The following is an 18530-nucleotide window of genomic DNA, read 5'->3' as shown; positions in this document are numbered from 1 at the left end:
CGTCACGGGTGCGGTCCGCGATGTTATTAGCCTAATGGGGTTTTTGTTACCTGTATTTTAAAAAGTCACAATTGCGTCTTGAATATGAATACCCTATGCTTACATCAAATGTCATAAAATTGTAATAAAGACTTAACGTATTTATCTCAATAATACTAAATCTAAGCTGTAGAAATGTAAATTATTAAAATTTATTTAACAAGGTTTTGGAAGACTTGAATAAGAAATTAATCATACACCCGTTAAAAACCACAGCCGTCCTAATTTGCGGTCCGCACTGTGTTATACAGATTTTGTTGATTAAGGTTACTCTGTGGAATTTACATGACGTACACAGGTTCATCGTCGACTCTCTTATTGTCGATATAAATTTAATTTGGGTAGAAGCTTGAAATCGTGATAGCTAAAATAACTGAAATTTATTCCTTTATCAACCAAAACAACTAACAAATTGTAAATTATATATAAGTAGTTATTTATAGTAAAAATAATTGAGAAGTACATATATGTATATGCTATTTCAAAACCACTTTTTTTTTGCATATATTAATAAATTGTGACATATTTTTAAGCATAGATAGGAATTTTAAAACTGTAATGATTAGAATTTGTTCTATATAATGGAAATACTTATGATAAAATATATTTTTGGGACTTCGCTATAGTTGTTCGTATATTAATATGAAAGCATGTCATCGAGGCAGAACACTGGAATGATTTACATATATCAAATTGGACGTCTACTTCGCCTGCGAAAACATTATTAGTGTATATAAGCAGGCTTTATAATGAGCCCATTTATGTCTGTAGTGAGTATATGTCATCACATTGAGTCAAGGTCTAAAAGCACGTCTTTAGAACGTATCTTGCCTAGGGGAAATTGGTTGACGGTCACTAGTTGACTGTTTTAAAAGCCTTATTCAATACCACAGTTTCAAAAGAACTTTTTGACATCCCTAAGAAAATGAATCAAAAACTCATACGAACGTTTAGCTCTAAAATGGATCTCTTTGTTAGGAATTTTTAACTTTCTCCTTTTAATTTTTTAATTTGTTTAAGACAGTTGATATATGTTAATCACTCATTCAAATACGACATGTTAATAAAAGTTTGAGTTAGATATAATTATCAATGGAAGCTGTGTGAATGACATACTTACATATAATATATGATGGTTAAATGTAATTTATAAAAACAGATAAACTGAATACAATTGTTAAAAACTATATGTAAAACCATTTCATAAAAAGGTTACCACTCAAAGGTATAGATTTTTTTAAGAGGAGTATTTGAAAGGTATTCCCCTGCGGTGGTTCTTAACTACATATGTGGGGTTAAGAGGTCCAGGAGTACAATTGCACCTTTTCAAAAATGATGTAATACATTCTTGTTATATGATAACTCGATTGCGTTTCTCACAGTTAAAATAAAACTATGCCTTGGGTATAATTTAACATTTCATACAACTTAGTAATGTTATTATACACAATAGCTACTTAGTTGTTTTGATAAAAATTATTTGTGTGATACTAGAAATAAATACTTACTTTCTCATTTCACACATTTGTGTAATATAAAGCAAGACTGTCACAGAATTAAACAAAAACATTCTAAAAAGGAAATCAGCTTCAACATATGTTAAAATATGTTGATTTGTATCCAGTCTCTCCACGTTAGTCTTACACTTCCCTATTCTTTTCATAAAAATGTTTATGATATGAACACATTCCCTTTGACAATAAAATAAGTTTTTCGCATTGTTCTTTAACAAAATACTTTTCTTGGATTTAGAATGCGTATTTGGTGCTACGAATATTTTATATGTATCTATATATTTATTTTACGTCACATTTCTTACCATTACAGTAATATAATATATTAATATAAAACTTTTAAAATACATAAAGCTAGTTAGAATAGATCTCTTTTGGTTGCAATAGTATCCTTTATACATAGAGGCTGGTTATCAATAGCTACATATACTCTATCTATAGGAAAAATCTTCACTGTCAATTCATATGAATTGTTTTAGGGACTCCAAGCTATCACTCCGTTTAGAGCAAGCTTTACTCTTTAAAACTGATCTTAAATCATAATCTACTAGATTAAGATCAGCACTATATGACGGCCAGTCTTCACATCTAAAAAACAGAAATTTTATTTCCTAACCAACATTGGGTGGACTGGTTTTACCCGACGCTGAGTCGTGCCGCAAATATTCTTAGTTATTGAATATCAATTTTGTTAAGAGGCCTAACTGTCTTTTAAGAATAGAATATTAATAGACATGTGCAATTATTTTATACCTTTCGACAAAAAAATTGGATTCAATTATTTATTCATATTAGTGTTAATTGCAATATTATCTACGACTATATATACATACATACATATGTATAAACAGAGGAAGAATAAGTTAGTAATGTAGGTATTTATTCCTACTAAAATTTTTCACGAATGAAACGGTTTTCCCTATTTTAAACTCTACAAAATATGTGAAAATAATTTAATTGAGTTCTTAACCATAATGTTGTCATTATAATATACCATTTCTGAAACAAATAATTCTAAGACTGACCTCACTGACTGACTTTACTGAAACTGATTTAATCTCAGCTCCTTTGTTCTGCGCAATGCTTCAGTTATTTTAATAGCAATAATTAAAAATATCTTAACTTACGAAACAGGAATAAAGAAAGAACCTCCTGCAAATAACTAAGCCATCTTTGAAAATCAATTGTCTAATAAAACAATGAAATTTAATATTAATTTATAAGTTTCTAGGTTTATTTTTTATAATATATCTTTTTAATTGTTATAACATATCTTTCTGTTCTTATATTTAATACAATTCTAGTTATTAAAATTTAATTCTTATAAATATTTATATAATTTGTAAGAATATAAATAAAATATAACTTTTATTTTATTTTTCGACTTGTTTTGTTTCGCTATCTTATGCACTAGCTCACAAATAATACGTATATATCGAAGAGTAAAATTTTAATAATTTTACAATTTGTTTTTATACTCGATACATGTCTGATTTTAAATACATACGTCCTTCAGTTATTACAGCGCTTTAAGTTTCTAAAATACATCAACTTTACTTCATTTAAATGAAACTGACTGACAGACACTCACGCCTCGTCTGACCGTGATCACGGTTGCTCAAAAGTAACCAAAACGTCGGGAGTATGTAGTTTTTCACAAAGACGACAGAGACGAAACCTCTTATCATTCAATGGATTCACCGTGCGGGTGCCGGGTCTTGCGACCCAGGTGTAAGTTTAAGGGGCCCCTAACTAACGCGCGTTAAACGCTCACCTCCACTGTCCAAGCTCCTCTCCCTACCTAACCAAATTTGAAAAGAACCTACAAGGGCTGCCTTCGAAGTACGTTCCAAGAATGAATTGATGTGAGTTCTGGACAGGCCCAAGTCTTTTAGTAGGTTGTAGAGAGACTTATCCCGTTATACCACTCGCTCCCACTTTTACCGCGTATAAATCCACAACGAACCTATTTCGAGTGAGTTCGTTGGTGAGCTCGTAATATTTGTTGACCTTGATGGTATGGTCTTTTGGGATGTTGGTTTCCCAAGAAACCGTAGGCTCTATCATCACAACGTGCTTCAAAATTCGCGAATACATAAATATGTCTGGTCTGGAGGACGACGCACAAATATCCTCGGGGATTTTGTATTGTTTTTCATACGTATCCATCATTATAGTCCAATCCGAAGCCGCTTTAAGGATGGAGTAAGGCTTGACATTTAAATTTATAGCCCTAGTTTTCTCTCTCACAAAACCTACTGATGGCTCGTTTTTGAAAAGACTACCCGCTTCACGTATGATTTCCAGAACCCTATCGTCACGACGCGAGTATTGACCGCTATCCAGGAATATCTTACATCCCATTAACAAATGCCTAGCAGTTCCTAAATCACGCGTAGTTTATCCGAAAAATATTAGTTTAATTTAAATGAATAAAACTCGTGAAAATCTTAGAACTCATTACATTAACTTTACTACTTGTATTTTTTTAAATTTGAAAAAACTTATAAAAGATGCATGATTAAAAACGCAATTCGGACCCTATACAAAGCGTATAACATTTCTAGGGCATCATGAAAAATGTCACTGACAAATTCTCGTAGCACAATGCACTGGTTTAATCGTTTCTTTTGTCTTAGTGAACGGTAATTGGAGATGCTTTTACTATGAGATGCTTTGTTATCAACACGTCGACCTTATTGTATGGAAATATAAATGTCATAAGACTAAATGTATACATTTTTAACGATTGCTTTTATGAAGGCTGCGTTTAACGTAACCTGTATTTACAGATATATATTAGTACGAATGAAAAAATAGTTACATTAAGCATACAAATATGTTAATGTCTTTAATTTTCCCAACATTCTGTTATATTAAAAAAAAAACATCAATATGTTAATGACACTGGTTAACTATTTATAGCAGAAACTGACGCATTAATCAAAAGCAGATTACAAATACCGCAAGATATTACACTCAGCGGCTTTATATTCACAGAATTTAATTATATCTCAATGAGACGACTCTTTTGTTATGATCTCATCATCAAATTCTTAAAAACCATAGAAACAAGGATCGTTTCATATAAACGGTACAATATATAGCGATTAAAGTATTCATTTTTGGTGCTATTGACAGTCTTGAAAAGGATAAATGTTTAATATGTAATTATTACTTTTAACAAATTTATAAATTGCAGACTTTATTTATTTATTATATAATCTTCTCTTAAATAAAGATGGTTTTAAATAAATAACGAAAACTTTCTTATTGCGGTTTTATTATCCGGTATTATATACGAAGCAATCTTCGACTATAAATGCAGAGAACACGGAATAATAACATCTAAAAGACTAGCCGCTCGTGGTTAAATACTCTTTGATCGTGGTTTAACTTAAATGTAGTACTCCTTTTCCCAGTAAGGTCGAAAATAATTTTACAATGGCTGATCTTCGAAGTGAAAGAATTCATCGATATAACTAATTTTAATTACATAACATTACATTAGAATGTCAAGCTACGATATTGTGTGACAAAACAATTCCATATAAATTTTAGCTTCTGCCAACAGACTAATATATATTAAGGAGAAATAATTGCAATGTGGATGGTATAAATTACCCTGCTATGAGTCATTGTAACATATACGGTAAAAATAACTACGTAAGAAACACTAAGTAAATTGTAGGCAGTTACAAATGACTAGCATGTGTAGCGCTGTAATACAAAAGACCTAAGTAATTTTTCTTACACGAACTGAAATAATCTTTGCCACTGGCTGCGACTTTATAGAAACCGACAGAAAATAAAACAGCAGTTGAAACATATTGTTCAAGCAATAAAGACGACAATCCAAACCCATCTTGGTTCTTGCCAACATTATGAACATACGATAATAGCTCTTATTGCCTTTTAAATAAAGATCTAAATGCGTATCAAAATTTTTACTGCTTGATCAAAGTGCTTAAGTCATTTAATGTGGAAGTCATACTGGAAATATAAAGTGTCCTCATTTCTTAACAATTGTTGTACATATTTTGCTTTTCAAATTTACAATCGTTTTACTAAATCTTGGTTCAATAATGATTCAACAATAACATGAGTAAAAGTAACATCCCGTTTTAAACTTGATCCTAACCACTACCATATGTTTAGGATTTTCAAGTACATAATTATTCAATAATATATTAATATAACATTATTTTTTATGTATGTCTTCAAAACTCATATGATAGTTTACCTGTATTTTTAAAACACAGATTTCTGTTTTGAATTATTAACACGGACTAAATATTTCGCCACAAAAAAATGCAATAACATTCCGCCGGAACTGTTTTAACGAGCTGTTTTTCTCACCGGTTCGCTGGCGGCCATTTTTGGCACATGACATATTGTGCGCGAATATTGGAAAAGGGCATTTGGATTTTGTGTAGCGATAAATGTGTCGAAATGATGTTCCAAAGTACAATAGGTAACCAATTATTGTTGATATCTATAACAGAATTTGTTATTGGGTTTCATAGTTTGTTTTTTTTGTATAAAAAATAAATGACCTAAGGTCACGATGATGATAAGTTATTAAATGACCAAAATGTAATTAAAATTTTACAGTTTACTGAAGAGAAATGTTTTTTCATCAGGGTTTCTACACAATTACGGGGGTCATAATTCTAAGTTCCAGATATTATTTATGAACTCTTAATTAAAAGCTATTAAATGAATAGTTAAACTTTCGGAGCGGAAGCAGCCATCTTCGGAGTTAATTACGGAGCTTCGTTGGATTTTGAATACTAATTCAAATTTTAACCATAAAAAATGTTTCATAGTAATATGAAAATTTTATTACTGAAAATTATAGCGTTATGAAAGAAATACTTTTAATTTACTTTCCTGTTTCAAGTAATAATTTAACAAAAAGATTCTAATGAGGCCTCTCACAAAAATATAAGTACTTTAAGGAAATCAACATTTTTTTTATTCCGCCTACATAAGCTCTATTATACTAATAACGCCAATAGCTTTAATTTAAACCAACACGAAATATTTTATTTCAGTACCTAACAGAGTATACAGAATATGCTGTTTGGGTCAGGTTTCTATTACAATACGAAAAAGTCTTGGAGTTTTTCATTGATATTTTCCTCGCAGAATAGAATCCAGACTAGTATAAACATTCATCAATCACATATTTGCTCAGTCGGGATCGAATAATGGAACAATCATAATATATCGAGAGTAGAGCTTTAAGCTAATAACATAATATAATGTGTACTAGGATTATATACAGTAATTAAATGACACTTCAGTTTTTATATTAATAATGGCTTAAAGCAAAAGAATTTCTTCATTTATCGATACTAATAAATAAAATATTTTTTTATTGCTTCTATAGAAATAGTTTTAAAATTTCTTATTATGCGCCAATATCTCGTGAATCGATTTCTTTGCACCGCGACATTTGAATTAAAGTTTTGTTACTTGTTAAATCTACGTTCATTAATCTTAACGACTCTAATATCATGATTTTTTATACAATTGACTTGTATGTTCTTTAAATTCGCGTCACCTTTTTTTACACCCCCCCCCCCATTTCTATTTAAAAAATCAATGACATGCTGAATGTGTTTGGTATACCTATTGATAGGTTTGAAGTGGACGCAAGGCCTGAAACCAAATAAAATACAACTATATTTATAGTTATAGTTTTTTTATGTAGGTTAAGCCTTGGTGTAGGAATTTCATAGAAGTATCTACATATGTTGCTTGTATTTTTTTACTTTTCTTTCTTCTTCGCCTGTAATTTCAATGAACAGGAATAATGTCTTGTTAATTAAAGTTGTCTACATATTTCATTATCATTGGAAACGAAATGGGTTGGGTCGGACGGAACCTTCAAAACAATTGAAAATTCATACAATAAATTATACTTCTGTTATTATTTTTTCCAAGGCCATAGAAGAGGATAACACACCATTATAATTAATAACAATAATTATTTCTTACGATAAAGAAAATTTATCTATTGGACGTGGAAAAGATTAAACGTTTTTGTATCAAAATAAATATTATCGTATAAATATTTTAAATATAGAGTAAAATTGAATTCATATAAATTCTTCTCATAAAGTTCTGGCTCATCGGTTCCGCAAATGAAATGTCCAAGAATGTGACACACTCAAACGTATCATGTTTGAGGCTTACGGACAAATTGAAATTACATTTACAAATTAAAATACTGGATGGACAGCTATAATTAAAATTTTATTCATTTCTCGGTTGATATTAATTAAATTGTTTTTGATTTTGTGTTGACATAAATAACCTTTGTTGATAAAGTCAGATGTAACGTTTTAAATATCTTGAATTATCTTGATTGTAATTATAAGACACCAAACGTTACTTAGCTTTTTTGTTAATTGTCTTTCTTGTGTTTTAATTGCCTCCCTTAAAAGTATCTTTTCACAAGCAGAACTCATCCAGTCTGATGCTTTTGTCGGGTTCTTTATTTACGAAAAGTATCACGTAGCTTAATAATTATTATTTAAATCTTTATGTCAAAAGCAGACATTTTTTGCCAGATACAAAGAAAAACACAAGGAGAAAATATTATATACTGAAATTTGTTACAAAAGTCAAAGCACCATGCAATTTTTGATTTTTAAAAAGTGTGACATCAGCAATGCTGCCGTCACTATCACTATTTACAACAGTCGGCTTCTATTTTCCATTTTCCATTTTCATTTAGCTAATAAAATACTCACAAATACTTTACTTCAGACTTTAACTTGCACTTGTAATTAGATAATCTTCCTCCTAGATGGCTCTCACACTACCGTGTATCTTCCGCCAACATTTGCGAATATAAATGGGCTGTGTAAATTCATTACATTTCTTTTAATTTTAAATATTAAGCTACGACGAATAATCTTAGATATTCAAAAAAGCACAAAACATTACATAAGTTTTAGTAATTAACTATTAAGACATCCAATCTCTATATTGCAACTTAATATTTTATAGAAAACATAATTGATTGACATGGATTACGATTTGGTAACTACTTCAGTTTTCGTCATCTTTAAAGTTACAGAATGATTAATCTTCACATATTACAAATCACGATGGATTAACATTTTAAAGAAAATTTGATACAAATCATACAACGAAGTGTAGAACAAATAATTTTGTTAAAGAAATCACTAAAATAACGCCATGACATTGATTATGTCACGTCTACCCTCTAGAGTAATATACTTATGAAACAACTATCCCTTATGGTTTTAAATGTCGTTGCACCGACATATATTCATCATAAAATAATAGCAAAGATTTTAAGATTGTCAACTTAGCTATCCTTTAAAAAAGGGTAGAATCTGACATATTGGAAGCTTTCCCTTGGTCACATAATCAGATATGAATTACTATAATAACAAACATGATCTTCATCTCTCTAAAAGTAATAAGTACATTTTTTTTGTTTAATTCTATAACATTTTTCGTATTTTATTTATACTTAATATATTAAAAGGTATTTTGTTATAATATCACGCAAATTGCCTATGATTTTGGATATTTTTTTTATTTAATTTCAAACCAAAAAATAATGACACGTCTAAAAACAAAAATCCCTTAAAAGATATTTTTTTATATTGTTTTCTCCGTGACAATATTGAAATGAAGGCTTTTACGAATATTATAAAATATAAAGTAACATAAACTTAAAAAAATACCAAAAATTCTGAGAGGATACTCAAATATAATGTATAACTAGCTTTATGTATAAAGAAAATTGTTTTTGGAAAGCTTAGCAGCATGATTGTACCGATATATATTATCTATATTATGAGTGCGTGGAAAATGAACACTTAAGACAAGTGTTTTAGAATATACGGTTTAAAGACCCAAGTAAGGGTCTACGGTCTAATCGCGTATAGCAGACGCGTCTTCGAGCTACCCTCGTATAAATTGTCTCACCTCACGCTATTACTAGATAACTTAAGAGCGTGATAAACCCCTGTGAAATATATCCATGATTTTCACACTTGGAAAACTGTTGTTTTCTCAAAAGATCTGAGACGTTAAAACTAAGAAATATTACCCCTTAAATTAAAGTAACTTTAGAAATATGTATCTTTCATGGCATTCGTGGTATGGCATTACTAGTGACACGTGTGAGTATTATTTATACTCGCAAAACTTGAAAATGAGCTTCGATTAAATTTTTGCATGTAATTATGGAAATATGGAATTGTAAGAGAAAATATTCCAGAAATATTTCTTTCTAAAATGCCAGTACAATATATATTTTAGGGAAACATAATAATATTGGAAAATATTTTAGATATCATAACCTTGTACGTTCTCTTTAAATCCAACCAATAAAATGTCCAAGATAGCAACACTCTTAAACTAAATCCTACATACAATGTTTGAAATATTTCCGACTTTTAACACAAAAGTATTGTGTATTCTAAAAGAAATTGATATTTTTATAATAATTTATTACAATGTATGTCCTGATATAATCCCACTGTTTTCAATACTTATATTGTGCTCTATTTAATGTATTTATTAATTTTTGATATCAAAACACCTAGAGCTATGTTTTGTCTACGAAAATTAACTTAAATATTTATTTTGTTCATTGTTCACAACGTGTAATAAGTAAAAACTTGAACATATGTATTAGCCCGAATTCAAAATTACCTCAAAGAAAACGTTCCTAAAACTTATTTATATAATGTGATATTCCACAAGCACATTTTATTTTATTTCCATTCTTACCTTCGTGTATATAAACACCTGATAGCATTTCATATGTAGAATTTATACACATCGTTTATATAACGTTTGTATTTCAGAGCTTATTCTGGAATATATTAAGTTTAAAAACAACGTCACTATCTAGAAGAAATATATACAAAATTATATTTCCCATTCTGAGAGACAAGTTACTTTACAGGCTATTTAATAGCTTAATGATAAGTGAGGAACCTCCGAATACGCGTCAATTTAATTTTTATTTTCACCTCATTTCTAGTGATAAATATAGAAAGTATGATTTTATCAACTTTAAAATGATTCAAATTTTTTTAATAAATAGTATATCACAGTTTATTCGGAAATAATTTTACAGTGCCTCCATTTATTTTACTCAAAACAAAAATTATATCTAAGTCGTAAACTGAGCAATTTCAATTAAAAGAGGGAAGGAACGTGAACGATTGGGTTTTTAATTTTCTGCGTCGTTACTCTCGACGACTTATTATTGCGGCATGCTATTTTTTAAATTCACCTGTGTTTTGTAATGTTAATGTTTTCACATATATTTCATTACGGTCATCTCTTGTTGGATCAACTGTATGTTGGGTTATAAAAAGAGATTGAGACTTGGAAGCTATTAGATTTCATGATAAAGTAACCGAATTCACATATTCCTTCACATTTCGTTAAAAATTTCGCTGAAACACAGTTCACAAAATGAAGTTTTTGATCGTAAGGTGTGCCAAAGTTGAATACCATTTGAATAAAGTTTTATAGCGCTTTGGTGACCCGCCAGTATTGCCATTGTTCGATATTTTGTTAAAGTATTGTAAAAGAAGTATATTTTGTGAGGAGAATAACATTTTTGTTCAAATACCAATGTTTAACACAAATTTTAAATATCTGAAGTGACTTTCATATCTTTGCATGAATTTTTTTCGCAGTTTCTTTTTTTGTTTTCAATGGACCACGTAGATTTTAATAAACTCGAGACTTGTAACTTTCAATAACATTGTTATCAATTTCAAATTATTTATTAGGTGGTAGAAAAGCTAGTATTATGCATATACGTGTTTAGAGCATGCCGATTTTTATTGTATATTGCATTCAACTGGAACGAAATAGCAAAAATTTTGTGAATAGTCTACTGTTTCTGTATTTCTATAGTAAAATACGTAAAAACATACGCAGATACCCAAAGCTACTTTGATTTTTATCACTTCCACATATATCTATCTGCATAATACCATAAAGAAGTTTAAACAGATATACGAGTTCTTGAAATGTTGCATTGATAACTTAATACAGCTAAACATATTATCCGGAACAGAAGTTCTATTATAGTATCCAAGTTGATCGTTGCAATTCAAGAAGTTTAGTTGTACATAAGAAACACTATATGTAGATACATAGATAGATAGATCCTCAAATTTGTAAGCGGGTGAATGAGTGGGAGAACTAACATGGATATTATGATACACTATCACATTTACCGCTAAAATACATTCAATTATATCAACATTTTTGTTCACATATCACTATATATATATATATATATATATATATATATATATCCAAACAGTTACTTTACAAGTACTTTTCCTGTCTTCTCATTTTCTCTTCTCGATGGGATGAAATCTATTTATTGAGTACAATACTAATAATAAACGTTTTGGTCTTAGTTGGTTTAAATAATTAAAATTCTTAAAAATATATTTTGCATATAAAAGTTAATTTAACTCCACTTTGTGAGTTGAAAGAAATGTAATATAAAGTATTGATTTATAAAAAAATATAGGTTTTTATCATAAAACTGGTTAATATTTGTTTGACTATCAATAATTTTAGGATACCAAAGAATTGTATTCCAAAATCGTTATCACAAATAAACAAAAAAAACTCGACGCATTGTCTTTAAACGATTCTATTAACCATAAGCCACCGCTGGATCAATATAAACCAAACATAGCTAAGAACCACCTCAAGGAATCTAGATTCTAAATGAAAAAACCGCATCGAAATCAGTCGATCCCTTAGAAAGTTACAATGATACAGACAGATACGCACACCCATACACATAGATAAGGACGTCAAACTAATGTCACCCGTCCTATTGCGTTGGTGTTTCTACGCTTACAGTGGGTGATTTATAAGATTTTATTTTAAAAAATATAGTTATGATTATAATGATTCCATAAAACTTATCTAGTATCTTGAGTGCTGAATACGGTGCGTTGTAATGGATAGTGTAGCGTTAACCCATAATGGTCCTTGTTTAATAAGCATATTTTGTAATTATTATAAATAAGAAATCGAGGGATAATTTCTTTCAAATTTGCTGACTTTGAAAACTACAACTGGATATATAGCATAAAAAAATTCAAAAAGACAATAAAATGTTTAATTATAGCCTTTAATAAGTAAGTAAGGTTTTAATACAAACTACAACTTCCTATTGTTTGGTCACTTAGAGATGAGATAAGACTTAATCTTAGCGAAGTAACTTATTTAAAAAAATATATAAAAAATCTAAGAAACAAAGATTTCCTTTGAATTGTTCTGAAATGCTTAATGAAAAAATAGCAAGAAAGGAAAACGGATGACGACGAAACATCTGAATAGTGTTTGTTCGAAACATCGAAGAAGATGATTGATTGCAATAAAACAATTGAAAATTATTTCTACATAAACTCACAGTAAGGATTTCAGATTCAGGTTTTTGTATCGAAAGTTACGAGGTATTATATTGAATATTATCTAAATAATTGTTTAGTAATATCACAGTAGACACATAATATTAGAATAAATCCAATTTTGTGGTTGTTTTGAGGTTATGGTTATCCAAGAACTATCGAAAATTATTTTATATATATATTATATATATAATAGGATCACTAGTATGTAAAATAAGTTTGATAAAGGTGTTTAATACATTAAAAAAAAGCTTCAAAAGTAACAGCTTCTAAAGACAAGAGAGTTTTATTACACGAATAATTTTTGTTTTTATTTGTGTCTTCTAGTCTTTGAGCGCTAAATTTGCAATAAACTTTCAGACTGGTTTTTCAGAATAATATTACATTAGCATATGCACGGAAGAAGAGAAGACTGCATTAATGACGAGATCACGACCTATTACTGATACAATATGTATAACAATATATTCAAATTAATTGTTATATTGAAACCTCTGGTGAAAGTCTCAATTCAGTAAAATGTACACCTGAAAGTCCATAAAAAAATCATTTGGAGTAAATACAAAAGAAGTTCAGATAGCTAGCCTTTATATACAAGCGTTTATATACAACAAAGAAGCATATATTTATGATAGATATAATGACACTATTATTAAAATATCACAAATTATTTTTTTATAAAATGTTAATAAAAATATAAGACGATTAAATTTTATAAAAATCTTTACGCGCGTTACTTTAATTTACGTAAGTGCGTTGTAGACAGAGCTGTAACAGAACTTTTAAATTATGTGACAGTGAATCAACTATGACACTTTTAATCTTAATAATTTCTGGCCGGCTTCACCAAGGAGCATTAACATAATAGTAATGATTTTGTTAACTGAGAGTTTTAATATTTTTAAGTTATAATATAATATAATTAAGTTATGTTTCAAAAACAGCAGATGTGTATTGTATTACAGATATATGTGAGAGTGTGTGTATACGTCTATATTAGCACCAATGAATCGCAATGATTATTTACTTATTTATGGTGAATAACACGATAATATTGGGATTAATGCTGTAAAAAATAAGTTGGTTTTCCTTAAATGTATGATTTTATATATGTATGTATGTATGTGTCAAAGATAACATTATTTTACTAATATAATATATCATAACAAAGAGGCAGATATAAGGCCGCCATTTATTATGGATACTGTGGTATAATTCAAGCTTCCAGCTGTGATGTTGGTGTATGTGTAAGGAACTGTATTTAGATAGAAAACAGAAAGGAGGTTGAGACTGCGAAATGCTGTAATAACTATAAAATTATATTATAAAAGTGGAGATTTCTTTTTGCTTTATAAAATTCATTAAATCTTTTCTTCCTATTATTACAGAGTAATATGTTCTGTAGCTTTCTACTATATACAGGACGTATAACTCAAGGAAATTTAAATAAATTTAACAAGAAATCGTCACTTACTATTCATGCCTACATTTATTTTGCTTTGGCTATCGTTAGATTTTTTGTATTAATTTGCGATACAGGATTACTTGCAACTATACGTTTGAGAGAAAATCGAGTTAATTTTCACTGATAAGCGTTTAGTTTCTAATAAAATATACACAAAATCAGTTCATTTGTGTAAGTCCTAGAATTACTTATTGAACAATCACTTAACTTGATTATTTTTTTACATTTTTTCACCGTTATTTTAAACATCTTATTTAGCCCGAAATGTATATGTCAATTATAATTTTAAAAAATTTGGGTGTTTTGTTCTGGGCGCGTCACTGTCAAGGTGTGACCACGTAATTACGTTCGTCCATTCAGGTCAAATTTGCACAAAATAATCATGACTTGCGTGTATCCTATACAATGATAACATGATCACTCAATTAAATTGTAATTAATACGACAAATTTATCAAAATAACAACTCAATTAATTAATATAATTACATATTGTAGTAACATTATATATTTTAGCAAAATTGTCATTTATTAAAAATTCGGATTGAATTTTTTTTTAATTTATATAGAATACGTAATAAACGGTACATTCATTAAATAAAATTATTTATTTACCAAGACGGAGACGCGATATAAAGTTTAACAATCCTAACGCACGAAATCTCGGGTACCAAATTAAAAATATATGTCGATCCCAAAAAATTTACGCATTTAAATACACTAGTAGTTGCATCGTTGAAGAATACTGTCCTCGGTGCTTAGATCATTCTTATTTCATATTTTTTTATAATTGAATATTTACTAATATTTACCTACTTTCTACCTACCGATGACCTTTTTCACCAGAGCACGGGTTGCAAATATTCGTTAGTAAAAAACAATAATTAATTTATCTTTATATACGCATAATAAATTTATATTACAGAAAGCTTTATATAATATCCATAGCACGAAATTAGGATTCCATTCATTTGCTCCTTAATTAAATTAATCAATACAACTTTTCATTCAAACAGCCTACAAGCATTTATGAAGTCACTCGCGTTTTTTTATTTTATTCGCTTGGAGCTTAATGTAACTTTACTTTTTGAATTTTGAATTATTTTTTTTCTACTTTCAAAATAAACCTTGAAACCTGTAAAATGGTGATTGTATAATTTTTTTTCCAAATACATTATAAATAATAGTCTTCAATTTATAAATATTAACATAAGATAATATAAAAAATATTACTGTACTGTTATATATCACTTATTATTTTTACGTTTTATAAAACCTCATATAATATATCAATATTTACAAGTGATTAAACTTAAGTTAGGGTATGTACCAAAAAGTAATTTGTTTCGTTTTTAATTTAATAAAGGAGAAAATTTTGTATTCAGTTCATAAAATACGAAAAGTGTATTACAGCATTATAATATCATACTGTAGACGGTAAAACTGTTATTTATGAAAATTGTTAAAAGTTATAATTGATCATATTTACAAATAAGAAAATTAATCTACATCCAACAATCTGCATTGCAGAAATTTTTAGTGTGAACCAAAAAATAAAGTATTTAAAAAAAATATAATTTGTCTACTTTTACTTTCCCAAATATATATATTGTTATATAAAAAAGTAACCTACTTATTGGTTCCGTCGCGTTGGTATAAAACAGAAAAATCACCATCACTTAATAGGAATTTAGACTAACACGTTCAACACGCAAACACTTTTAATTGTTCGATAAGCGATTGTTTTAATTAGTCCGATAAAATAATTCAGCTATTTAGAAAACGATCGCGTACTGTACATTCAAAAGTTTGAAGGATAAAATCGCCTTCATCCTACTAACGTCTGTTCAGCTCGAAAGCCGAACCTCCACTGAAATAATCACCTTTTCAGGGATATGCTGCCAGCTATAGCTCTAGGAATGTTTCAAAGTATTTGCAATCCATTGACGAATTAGTATAGTAGAAGTACTTTAATTGGAAGTGTTAATAAGTAATGGTAACATCAGTTACAACTTTTACAACTTCCACTATTTCAAAAAAAAAAAAAACGTGATCTAAAAATGTGAAATATCGAGAACAATTTTCAGACAATATATTTGTTGTTTAAGTAATAATGATAACATTAAGTAACAATTAACTTTTAGCGATATTTACTTCATATTTTACAAACTTTTTATGCACACTTCAAATAAAGTATCTTGAATATGAAAATAAAATTTACAAAATACTGTCTTATCTTACTTGCAGGATATTGAGCCCAAATTATTTATAAAATACATCACAGGGGACCGGGGTCATTATTGGCGACATAAAACGGTCGACTCAAAGGTTAAATTAGCATAAATACTGCCTCAAATCTCTTTATTTGGTGACCCAATAACAGACTGAGCCTGGATCCTAAAGTTTTGTTTTTACGAGGATCCCAACAAAAGCTTGATTGACGAAAATTTACATGAACTGCTTTGATAACATGTTGAAATTGGTTTTGATAAGTATGTTATCTTAATTACATTACGAACTTAATTTAGTAAATGAGACGTGTGAAGCGAAAGACGAGCATATTTTAAGATATTATTTATACCTAACTAACTATGAACACATTTATAATAAATAAATCAAATTTAAATGCCATTAATAAATTTTACCACAATACAAAATCAATTCAATTCTCAACTATCCTTTCAACTATAACTTTATACTATTCCTTTACTTTATATAAATAAGAATTTCATATTTTACTTCTTTTATTTCTGTTTCGAAACAATTTATTTAGAATTCTATTTATCCATTTAAAATAATGTGAGATCCATATAAGAAATTAACGTAATAGGATTATGTTGCCACACAATCACATACAATACAAATACGTGCAACGGTGGCCGTCACTCGGATTTATTGCCCCTAGAACAAATCACAGCTCTATGCATTCTGTTGAAATAAAGCATATGGGCTGTTTACTTTTTTAAAAGGTTTGCTTATTCCATCATATGAAACTATTAGGGCATGAATAAATTAAGCTCTTATTTAAAATAGAAAGGTTCTAAAAATATAAATAGGTAATTTGTATAGCAAAAGATTAAATAAATGTTATATACACTGTATTTCATATTTACATAAAACGTTAAAATCTAAGAAGTATAATGTGTTTGCGAGATCATTTAAAAACTATATCCTCATACAATGCAACGATCCAGCCACGTAATCAGAATGGGATCGGAGGCTTAGTGGGAGGTAAATAGTATTTGTAATTGTACTGCAATAGCCTTTCTGTTTGTTCTGCGAGTAACTAGCTTTGGTTTAACGAATTTAATTACTTTTATTATTTGTTAATTGTGCTCTATCGTCGTTAAATTAATTTAGAAGTGAACATTATATATGTTATTGAACATAATTGGAAATATATCATTTGGTTACTAAATATAACGTTACATTTATATATTTTTGATAGAGGTATGTATTTGATGTGAATTTGTGATTGCTCATATATAGCAAACTTGAAAAAGCAATTTTTTTCTCAATTTAAAAAAAACAATGTGTTAATTAAGTCTATTCGCAGGCTTCGTATTCGTAGCTCATTCCTTAATCTGAGCTAGTAATGAAATTTCCTAGTTGGCAGCAATAAAAGTTCTACAATTCTTAACGAGCCTACTATATATTTATATATAGTAATATATATAAATATATAGTATATTTATATATTTATATATAACATATTAATACATAATGGTTTGGAATAAAAATACAAATACAAAAAAAAATATTAAAAGAAATATTACTCAAATCAACTATTAAAATTTAAGGTTCCATCTTACATCTAAATTTATTTTAAAACTTTAATAAAATACAAGTATGTAGGATTGAATTTTCAATAAGTGGGTTTTTTCAAGTAAATAAGTTCCAAAGATGAAAGACTCCTCATTCTCTCTTACTTTGTCTTAGTAGAATTTATAAAAAGGTATTCTCAATGAATAACGAAAAATAAACAATCAAATAAGTCAATGAGGCAATAACATGTAGTCATACACCATAGACCTCAAAGTCTAATGTATAAATTA

The 18530-nt window shown here is 28.6% G+C and overlaps 1 protein-coding gene across 1 annotated transcript in view; it reads right to left on the bottom strand.

The window, feature by feature from the left end:
- Window positions 1–16329, bottom strand: part of LOC116774123 (uncharacterized) — a 41314-nt gene extending 24985 nt beyond the window's left edge. Inside the window, exon 1 of the mRNA XM_032666777.2 lies at window positions 16109–16329. The gene's annotated coding sequence lies outside the window, so the exon portion shown is untranslated. The remainder of the gene's footprint in view (window positions 1–16108) is intronic.
- Between the last annotated feature and the right edge of the window lie 2201 nt (window positions 16330–18530).

Source organism: Danaus plexippus, chromosome 20 (genome assembly GCF_018135715.1).
Source record: "Danaus plexippus chromosome 20, MEX_DaPlex, whole genome shotgun sequence".
Classification (NCBI taxonomy): Eukaryota; Metazoa; Arthropoda; class Insecta; order Lepidoptera; family Nymphalidae; genus Danaus; species Danaus plexippus.
This window is presented reverse-complemented; position numbering and strand designations above follow the sequence as displayed.